Source organism: Dasypus novemcinctus, unplaced genomic scaffold (assembly GCF_030445035.2).
Source record: "Dasypus novemcinctus isolate mDasNov1 unplaced genomic scaffold, mDasNov1.1.hap2 scaffold_413, whole genome shotgun sequence".
NCBI lineage: Eukaryota > Metazoa > Chordata > Mammalia > Cingulata > Dasypodidae > Dasypus > Dasypus novemcinctus.
Window position 1 is genome coordinate 1 of NW_026688377.1, and position 10,313 is coordinate 10,313.

General features: G+C 55.9%; 1 long non-coding RNA gene across 1 annotated transcript; it reads left to right on the forward strand.

Moving 5' to 3' along the window:
• The first annotated feature begins 2,845 nt into the window (after window positions 1–2,845).
• LOC101417475 (uncharacterized) lies at window positions 2,846–10,077 on the forward strand. The gene is made up of 3 exons (XR_189089.5): window positions 2,846–4,192; window positions 5,246–6,719; window positions 9,783–10,077. It is a non-coding gene; the product is annotated as an uncharacterized lncRNA (long non-coding RNA).
• The last annotated feature ends 236 nt before the right edge of the window (window positions 10,078–10,313 follow it).

The window sequence follows — 10,313 nt, forward strand, 5'->3', positions numbered from 1 at the left end:
ATGAATTCCAAAAGTAGATACTGCGTTATGTCTGTGAACTGGTCCGGGCATCTTAGATTATCTTGGATTTAGAGGTTTACTTGATTAAATGATGATTAAGGTTTTGCCTGGGCCATGTCAGTAGGATGTTGTATCCCCGTCCCCTTGGTGGGTGGGGACTCAGAGAGAAAAGACATGGCAAAGATCAGAGTTGGGGGTTTTGAACAGGGGCCCAGGAAGTAAACACACGGAGAGCAGAGGAGCTGAGCCTGGGGAGAATTGAGCCCCGGAGAGAGAGACAGAGCTCGTTGCCTGAAAGTCCACAGCTGGCCTTGTGGAGAAAACAGAGGAGCTGATTCCAGAGAGAAACGAGCCCTAGGAAGAGAAGAACCCAGGAAGCCTGAACCCTCGCAGACGTCGGCAGCCATCCTGCTCCAACATGCGGGAAAAGTCTTTGGTGAGGGAAGTAACTTATGCTTTATGGCCTGGTCTCTGTAAGCTCCTACCCCAAATCAATACCCTTTATAAAAACCAATCAATTTCTGGTATTTTGCATCAGCACCTCTTTGGCTAATACAATCGTCAAGATCTTGACGTTGAACTTTCCCAAACCAGGAGATAATAAATTCCCTTTGCTTGAGCCAACCCATTGTGTGCTGTTTGTCATAGCAGCTCTGGCAAACTAAGACAGTACCCTGATATGCAGATGACCTTCATCATCTTCGCCATACCACATTGGCTGAAGCCAGGCACAGGTCCTGTCCATACTCAAGGGGCAGAGGCTACACTGGGGCGTAACACCAGGGGTAGATATCGTGGCAGCCCTCTTAGAAGTCTGTCTGCCATGCCGCTCTCTTCCCTGCTTGGCACAGACCTTCCCAACTCCAAGCTCTCCTTTCTGACCCTCAAATCCTGCCCAATCTGCCCCAGTATGGGTTTCCACCTAGATTTCTACTCTCCTGCTCTCCCACTACCCACCGCTTGCTCATCCTTTTCCCATCTCCAGGAGGGCCCTCTTTTGACCCTTGGCCTTTCTACCGGCTGGCCTTGTGTCCTCCCAAAATTTATGCCCACGCAGAACCTCAGAATGGGACCTTATTTAGAGTCTGTGCAGATGCAATTAGTTAAGACGAGTTCCTCCTGAGAAGAGGGGAATTTGGACACACACGATCCACGTGAAGACAGAGGCACAGAACGGAGGGATCCAGCTACAAGCCAAGAACACCGAGGATTCCCGGCAGCCACCGGAAGCTGGGAAGAGGCGAGGAAGGATTCTTCCCTTCAGAGGGAGCACGGCGCCGTCAGCACCTTGACTTCGGACTTCAGAAACTGGGAGAAAATAAATCTCCATTGTTTTAAGCCACCCAGTTGGTGATACTTCATTACAGCAGCCGAAGGAGAGGAAGACACCCCTCCTCCCCAACCTTCCAGAACCCGCTCAAATGCCACCTCCTCCTGGAAGCCTTCCTTGATCAGACCCTCCCGCTCTGCCTGGGTTTGCCCAGGCAAATCCTTTCCTTTCTTTACCTCTCAACTGCCCTGATTGTTTCAAGGGTCCAAAGATGCCCCGCGGCTTTGTTCTGAGATCTGAGATGTAAGATGGCTGCAAGTCAGGGCTCCCGGCAGGAGGCATTCATTCATTCATTCATTCATCAGACTTTTATTAAGCACTTGTTGCATGCTGTGTTCTGAGCTGGTCCAAGGCAGACCTCAACCCTGCCCTCGAGAGAGCTTCCGGCAGGCGGGGGGGGGGGGGGGGGGGGGGGGGGGGGGGGAGGGATAGACACCCGAGAGATCATTACACACATTCATATGTAAATGACCCCCTGGAGCCTAGAGTGCCTACAACTGAAAGCAGGAGGATTGCATCCAGTATCTCTGTGGAATCTGAGCCTCCTCTTGACATAGAGGTGCAACAGACACAACCACTCCAAGGCCCACAGAGAAAAGGTGGCATTGGAGTGGAGTGGGAAAAGTGGACATGGTGGCTGATGGGTATGGGGAATGGCAGGAAGAGATGAGATGTGGAGGCGCCTTTGGGACTTGGAGTTGCCCTGGATGGTGCTTCAGGTAATCACCGGACATTGTAAATCCCTCAGGGCCCACTGGATGGAATGGGGGAGGGTGTGGGCCATGATGTGGACCAATGACCATGAGGTGTAGAGATGCCCAGAGATGTACTTACCAAATGCAATGGATGTGTCATGATGATGGGAGTGAGTGTTGCCGGGGGGGGGGAGTGGTGGGGTGGGGGCGGTGGGGTTGAATGGGACCTCATATTTTTTTAATGTAATATTTTTACAAAATCAATTTAAAAAATTAAAATAAAATAAAATTAAATTAAAAAACATATGTAAATGACGATGGTGACAAAGGCTGCCAAGGAGAGTTCTGGAGTCCCTGCCCTCGTCCAAGCCATAGCATCCCTCACCTGGAATCCCACACCTGCCTCCAACATTTCTGGGTCTCCCCTGCTACATTCTCCCGAAAAGCGGCCAAGGGAGCCTTTAATTATATGTCGCCCCCTCCCCTGCTTCAAAACCCTCTATGGCTCCCTACTACCTTCAGGATAAAAACCAGGGGCCTCACGCCGGCTGCGGGGCCCACGATGCCTGCACGGTTAGACCTCTGCTAACGACTGCCATCTCCAGGCTCCCTGTCTCCTGGGAGAGGGAGAACAAGGCCTGCAGGCAGAGGGGGCGCGGGCCCTGCTCGGGGGCTCCCAGGCGCCCTCTGGCTGCTGCGGGGAGGACAGCCTGAGGGGGCGAGGGCGGGGGCCGGGATCCAGGTGGAGGCCCAGCAGGGTTTCCAAGCGGCCGGATTCTGGGAAGACTGTGAAGGTCCTAAGGCCAGAGCAAGCAATGAAGGGGAGCGAGGCTCCCGCGGAGGGGCTGAGGTGGGGGCGCAGGTGGGAGGAGCAGGGCTGGGGGTCGCTGTGATGGGGGGCGGGCAGGTGAAGACCAGTCCTCGTGCCGGGGCTGGCTGAGGGCCGCGGCTTCTTCCTGGACCCTGCCTGTGCGCCCTGCACGCCCCCCCCACACCCCCCGGGGACCCCCTTCCGGACCCCGGAGCTGTCCGCCGTCCCCGGTGCTGAAGCTCCGGCCCGCGCCGCAGCCCGAAGCCTGAGCACAGCGCCTGGCACGTAGCGAGCGCTCAGAACGTATCCCTGGGTTCCACTCCGAATGGCAACGCTCTCTCGGGTGCCCTGGGTCCGCGCCGGTTTCTGTGCCCCGCGCACCCCCCAGCCGCACTTCACAGAAGTGCAAACTGAGGCAGGGATGAGCTCGGGACGGCACAGCCGTGCCAGCTCTCGGGGCGGTGACTGCGCCTTTAAGGATCACCTGGGCGTCCCTCCTGACGTCACCGTCACCCAGCGTCAGGAGGACGGCCCAAGCTCAGAGACTACGGATTGGCTGACGGCTTCATGAATATGTAGATCACCCCACTCCGCCTCGTTCTGGTAGGCTCGGGCAGGAGGGGGTGGGGGAAGCCATGGCTCGGGGCGTGGCTTTGTCGCTATGGGGCGTGGCTTGTCGCTAGGGGCGTGGCTAGACCCGGGAAAGAGGCGGGCCTTCCGTGGCAATTGGTCACCTAAGGAAGCCCCCCCATGCCCCACCCTGCTCAGGATTTCCCACTCCGGACTTTCTCGAGGGGCCTTAGGAGCGTCCCATCGCTTGAGGGGTCCAAGCTGAGGCTGGGGGCCCCCCACTTCTCCCTAAGACCAGCTCCCTCGTGTCACCTCCTCCGAGACGCCCTCCTTGACTACCCCTCCCGCATCTGGTCGCAGCATCCTAAGCGATCTCAGGCATTTGTTGATTTATCCAGCGTCACCCCCCTTAGAAAGCCAGCTCCAGCACTTTTGAGCATTTTCCTCCGACTCTATCACCGGTACCCACAACAGGACCTGGTACACAGCAGGTGCTCAACAAATGTGTGCTGATGCTCAAGTCCAGGAGGTGATGGCCCAAAGCTTCCTTCTCTAAATTGGGAGAAGGCCCTGTTTTTCCTTATTCTGCTGTTAAGTGACAACGACGACGGCTGTGGTGCGTGTGCATTAATTAATCTCCCCCGGAGAACCGTACAACGTTCCTGGGTGGCGCAAACTGGCCTGAGCCGCATTTTGCACATGGGGAAACTGAGGCTTGGCGAGAGGAGGAGGCCATCCCAGAGCACGCAAACCTCGACTCGTGTAGCAACTATCGAGGACCCAGAGGTGAGCAACGCCGTTCCCCCCGCCCCGCGGACTCACTTTCCGATTCACAGCGGGTTTGACCCCGCTTCCCTCCTCCGCGTAGCCGCGAGGCCAGGCAGGGACTGCCAGTTGTCGCAGTAGGAAATTCCCGTCTCCACCCTCTGCCCCGCCCTGTGCCTGGAAGGTTCCGGGCATCTCCATCCCCACCCAGCTTCTCAGACCTCCAGGCGTGCTGGGGGAGGGACCCCGGCGGTGGAGACTGCGCAAACCTCAGCCTCCCAACCAGCCGCAGAGAAGGGGAGAGAGGAGAGGCTGGGCAGGGCCTGCAGGGCGCCAGGCTAAGAGATCCCAACCGGGTAGCTTTTGCGTCCCCGGAGAAAGGCCTGGGGCCTCTCCTCCAGCCAACTGCCTAGCTGGGAGGCACACAGTGGGGGCTCAATAATTGCAGCATTTCTGGCGAAGGCGCTGAGACTCAACGCAGGCGGCGGTCTCTGCTGCCCCCTGGTGGTCACGTGGGGTAGGGCTCTGGAAAGTGAATTTTCAACGGGATTTATTTGAAGCCTTCGAGGAGAGCCTTATTCCCGGCCCGCCTCCCATGCCAAGGGCTTTCTAAATATTAACTCATCCACCGGCCCACAACAATCCTGAGAGGCGTGGGTCAAATTAGCCTCGTTTTCCAGAGGCGGAAACAAAAGGCGAGCCACACGGCTAGTGGGGGCCAAAGCCCCAAGTCAAATTCTTGGAGTCTGGCTCTAGATTTACCCTCCATGCTCTGCTGCCCGGTGTTATGTTTAATAAGAAGCTGCTATTTGCAGGCCTCCGGGAAACAGAAAATAAATAAAAGAGGGGCGGGCACCCAGGGTCTGCTGGTTTTGATACTGCAGCTTTGTAATGCCTCTTAGCATTTCATCGGGTACCAAGGCACAGAGGTTAAGCCTGCAAGCTCCATACCACCCACCCAACATCCCTGCATAGTATATGCTCAATAAAATGGCCCGTTATTTTGAGCACATTCTGGTCTTGGTTCCCTTAAAATCCAGTCACCCGCTTGAATTTGAGAATCTGTTTGTCCAGGTTCGTGGAAAACGTTGTGAGGATCTGGTTTTGCCTGGGCCGAAATTCGAGATTCATTTGGAAGCGACTTGATCCTTTATGAAAGTGAGTTTTTGTACCGCGACCCCCACCTCAATCCCAGGCTCGCCACCTGTCTGTTTTCTTTTCTTTCTGGATTGCCTGTTATGCCAGGCAATAAACTAATACCCTTCTCTTCAGGGTTCGGAGGTTTATTTATTTGTGAGCTTTTAAGTTTTTGACATTAGAGCTGATGAGGTTTCTCCTGATGTGTCAGTATTGCTGCGTAACAAAGTTCCCCTGCCCAAAACGTAATGGCTGAAATTGTGGGTCAGGAAACCTCTGCTTCTGGGTCCCTCACGGGATGCCGTCAAGCTCTTGGCCAGGGCTGGAGCTTTATCTGAAGACTTGACCGGGGAAGGATCCGCTTCCTAGCTCATGTGGCTGCTGGCTGGACGCGGTTTCTCGCTGGCTGTTGCCCAGAGGCTGCTCTTGGTTCTTGCCACGTGAGTCTCCTCGTAGGACAGTCTACACCATGGCAGCCTGCTTCATCGGAACCAGAGCAGGCAAGAGAAGCTTCCGGCAAGACGGAAGTTACCGTCTCATCTCACTGAACCATGATGCAACCTCATCTGGGGCGTGACCTTCCATCACATCTGCCGGATTCTATTGGCTGGAAGCCAGCTGCAGGCCCCACCCACACTCAAGGGGAGGGTGTCCCACCCAGAAGTGAGCACAGGAGGCGGGCATCGCTGGGGACTAACTAGCTAAACCCGCACGACCTACAAGGCAGCTTTCACGCTGAACCACGCCAGAAGTGTCGCAGCAACTCACCACGTGCTGGGCAGAGCTGAACTCGGAGACTCACCGTCTTCGTTTGCTAAAAGCCGTTGGGAGCGATATGCCAGAAATGGGGTGGCTGTCATAACGGGGATTGTTAGGGTACAAGCCCACAGTTCTGAGGCCGGGAAGGGGTCCACATCGAGGCACGGCCAGCGATGCTGGCTCACCGGCGGTGGGCGGCGGGCGCTGCGGACCCCAGCCGCGTGGCGAGGCACGGGGCTGCTCTCCGGTTTGGGTGCCCCTCCTCCTCCAGGCTCCCGATCTCCCTCAGCTGCGGGCGGCCGGGCTCGGTTTTCCTGTCCCCTCCGGGCCTCGTCTCTTTCGGCCTCTGCGCTCAGTCGATTCCAGCCTTGCTCGGCCTCTCGGGCTTTCTCTGTCTCCTCCGCTGTTTCTCTCTGTGTCTGCGCCTTTTTCTCTCTCCCATTTATAAAGGACTCTGGGAAGAGGACCGAGGCCCCCACCCCGGGTCACGGCTTCCGGAAGGAATCCAATCAAAGGCCCCCAGCGGAATCTCGTCTCACACCCACAGGAACGGGGTAGTTTCAAGAACATGACCTTTTCTGGGACCCACAGAGAGCTTCGAACTGCCTCACCAGCTTACAGATGAAGAGACTGAGGGTCAGAGAGGAGAGAGGTGAGGTGTCTTTCTTAAGGGTGTCTTTTTTTTTTTTAAAGATTTATTTATTTCTCCCCTCCCCCCACCCCGGTCTGCTCTCTGTGTCCATTCGCTGAGTGTTCTTCCGTGTCCGCCTGCATTCTTGTCAGGTGGCACTGGGAATCTGTCTCTTTTCATTGTGTCATCTTGCTGCACCAGCTCTCCGTGTGTGCGGCGCCACTCCTGGGCAGGCTGCACTTTTTCACGTGGGACGGCTCTCCTTGAGGGGCGCACTCCTTGTGCATGGGGCTCCCCTACGCGGGGGACACCCCTGCATGGCAGGGCACTCCTTGCGTGCATCAGCACTGCCCGTGGGCCAGCTGCACACGGGTCAGGAGGCCTGGGCATCAAACCCTGGACTCCCTCTATGGTAGGCGGATGCTCTATCAGTTGAGCCATGTCCGCTTCCCTCTCAAGGGTGCCTTTATGCCTGGCCAGGGGGTAGGTCCCTCACGTAACACCAAGTGCTCTCCTCCCCCACCGGGGGACAGGAACTGGATTTGCCCCTGGCACCCTGTAGCCAACACAGCCGGCGTCCCGACGTGAGCAGGGGTGCGGCCTTCAGGTGTAGGGCTTTTGAAGGCCCACTAGCCTCGTTTACCCATTCATTTCACCAATACTTACTGAGCACCTACTGTGTGCCCGGCCCCAAGTTGGCTGCTGGGGACATAGCAGTGACCAAACTACGTGCAGTCTCTTCCTCCTTCCCCCACCGTGGCCTTTTGTCCCCAGGGGCTCCGCTGAGGTCCCCCCAAAGCCAACTAGGCCTTGGAAACTTCCAGAACTGAGCTGGTGGCACACAGGTGGCATCCTTCTCGGCCTGAGGACCATAAATGGGGATAGACATTGTCATTTATTCGTTCCATTCGTTCAAAACGCATTTACTGAGCACCCACCCCGGACCTGACCAACTTACCACCTCGTGAAACTCACAGCTTGCCCGAGGTGGACAGGTATTTGATAAATTGGGTGAATAAATAACCAGGGGCCTGAAATTGTGTTAGACGCAGTGATGATTTTTTTATGTAACATTTTATGTAATCTTGCATCTTGTAAAAATAAGTAAAAAAATATTTTTGAAAAAGTGTACTGGTGTGAACAGGTGGGGGAAAAAAAAGTGATGAGACGCAAAGGGGTACCGTGGGTGAGTGTAACGGGGGCATGATTCAAATTCTGACCCCACCGTGTACCAACTGCGTGGCCTTGGGTTCACCCCTCCACCCCTCTGACCCTCAGTCTCTTCCTCTGCGAAGTTGGAATAATAACAGAAACCCACCATGTTGGGTCAGGGCGAGGGCGGAATGAGGTAATAACGAGAAGCGCAAAGGAAGTGCTTGACCAGTGGGGAGCAATGTCGAGTAACCGTATCCTTTGGGGGAGAAAGAATTTACCGGAGCTGTCACAAGCAGATGTGCTAAATGCAGTGTCTTTGGCCTAAGTGGCTCCCACACCTGCTGTTGTGGGTGGCAGGGCGTCTCCCCAAAAGAGCTGCCCGAGTGGCCCCGGGAGTCACCCCGGAAAGACGGCCACGTGAGGATGGCGGCCGAGATCGGCAGGACACAGCCGCAAGCCCCGGAACGCCGAGGGGCCCGGGAGCCACCCGACGCTGGAAGTACCCTCTTCTAGAGCCTTCCGAGGGAGTGCGGCCCCCCCCCCCCCCCGACCCCTCGATTTTGGGTTTCTGGACTCCAGAACTGGGAGGCGGTCACTCTCTGTGGTTTTAAGCCACCGGGTGGGGGCACGGTGTTTACCGCAGCCCTAGGAAGTGAATATGCCTGCTGTTTCTCTTCTTTTTTTTTAAGATTTATTTATTTCTCCCCTTCCCCCCCTCCCCATTGTCTGCTCTCTGTGTCCATTCGCTGTGTGTTCTTCCGTGTCCACTTGCGTTCTTGTCAGGTGGCACCGGAAATCTGTGTCTCTTTTCATTGTGTCATCTTGCTGCATCAGCTCTCCGTGTGCGCGGCGCCTTTCCTGGGCAGGCTGCACTTTCTTTCACGCTGGGCGGCTCTCCTTAGGGGGCGCACTCCTTGCGCGTGGGGCTCCCCTACGCGGGGGACACCCCTGTGTGGCAGGGCACTCCTTGCGTGCATCAGCACTGCGCATGGGCCAGCTGCACACGGGTCAAGGAGGCCCGGGGTTTGAACCACGGACCTCCCGTGTGATAGACGGACGCCCTAACCACTGGGCCAAGTCCGCTTCCCTGCTTCTGTTCTTTAAAACATGTTCTGAAAAATGAATCCTTCATTTCGTAAATGACGCGTGAGCATCTGCCTTCGCCAATGAGGACAGCAGCTAAGGCTCTTCTTTCCTTCTTCTCAGCTTCCCCAGTGCCCCTCCCCCTTCATCTTGCTGGGGAAATACACTTCAAACCCTGTTTCTTCGTTCTTCATTCATATACACGTCCCCCAAAAGAATGGAAGTGTCTTTAAAAAACAGACAGGGAAGCGGATGTGGCTCAAGGGATTGGGCTTCCATCTACCATGGCAGAGGTCCAGGGTTCGATTCCTGGGGCCTCCTGGTGAAGGCGAGCTGACGCAACAAAAAGAGACAGAGGAGAGACAATAAGAGACGCAGCAGACCAGGGAGCTGAGGTGGCACAAAAAATTGAGTGCCTCTCTCCAACTCCGGAAGGTCCCAGGATCGGTTCCTGGTGCCGCCTAAAGAGAAGACACACAGACACGGAAGAACACAGAGCAAATGGACATGGAAAGCAGATGGGGGGATAAATAAATCTCTGAAAAAAAAAGTGTAAAGGGGGAATAAAGGAAAAGCTAGAGAAATTTTTTTAAAAATTTAAAAACAAAAACAAACAAACACGGGTTGTTTTCCACTGGGAGGGCTTTTCCACCCCGGCTTGTCTCATTCTACCACATGGCCTGGAGATCATCCGTCCATTTAAATAGTCGCCAAGTGTCCACCGCTGGAGCGCCCCTTGCGGTGGAGCCTTCCGAGATGCCCCCTCCGAGCCCCCCTCCTGGGCTTCGGGTCTTTGTGTCCCCCCCAGCCGAGCCTGGGCTGTTCTGAGCCACTTGCTTCTGGCAGGGAGAACAAGGAGGACGTGCTGCTGTGACTTGGAGACCAGCCGGACTTCCTCTCTCTCCAGGACCACGCTTCCTCGGGGGAAGCCGGCTGCCCCGTTGTGAGCAGCCCCCAGCGCCACCGCGCCACGTGGTGAGGGGCTGGGGCTCCCAGCCAGCCGCCACGTGGCTGAGCCCTCGAGGACGTGCAGCCTCCAGCCCCTGTTGAGGAAACTCCACCGCAGCCACCCAGCGAAGCTGGCCCTGGAGTCCTGATCCCCAGAAACGATGCGTGAAATAATAAACGTTGGTTGTTTCAACGCTGTGACATTCTGGGGATAATTTGTTACGCAGCAATAGCTAACTGATACACTGTCATCTATCACTTAGCCTATCCCCCCCCCCCCCGATAAACACTCAGATTTTTAACACAGTGCACGCTTGCTCACTCTCAGACACTCAGAAGCAGAATTACTGGGGAGTAGCTCAGTGGTTGAGCACCTGCTTTGCATATACGAGGTGCCAGGTTCAATCCCTGGTACCTCCTAAAAAAAAA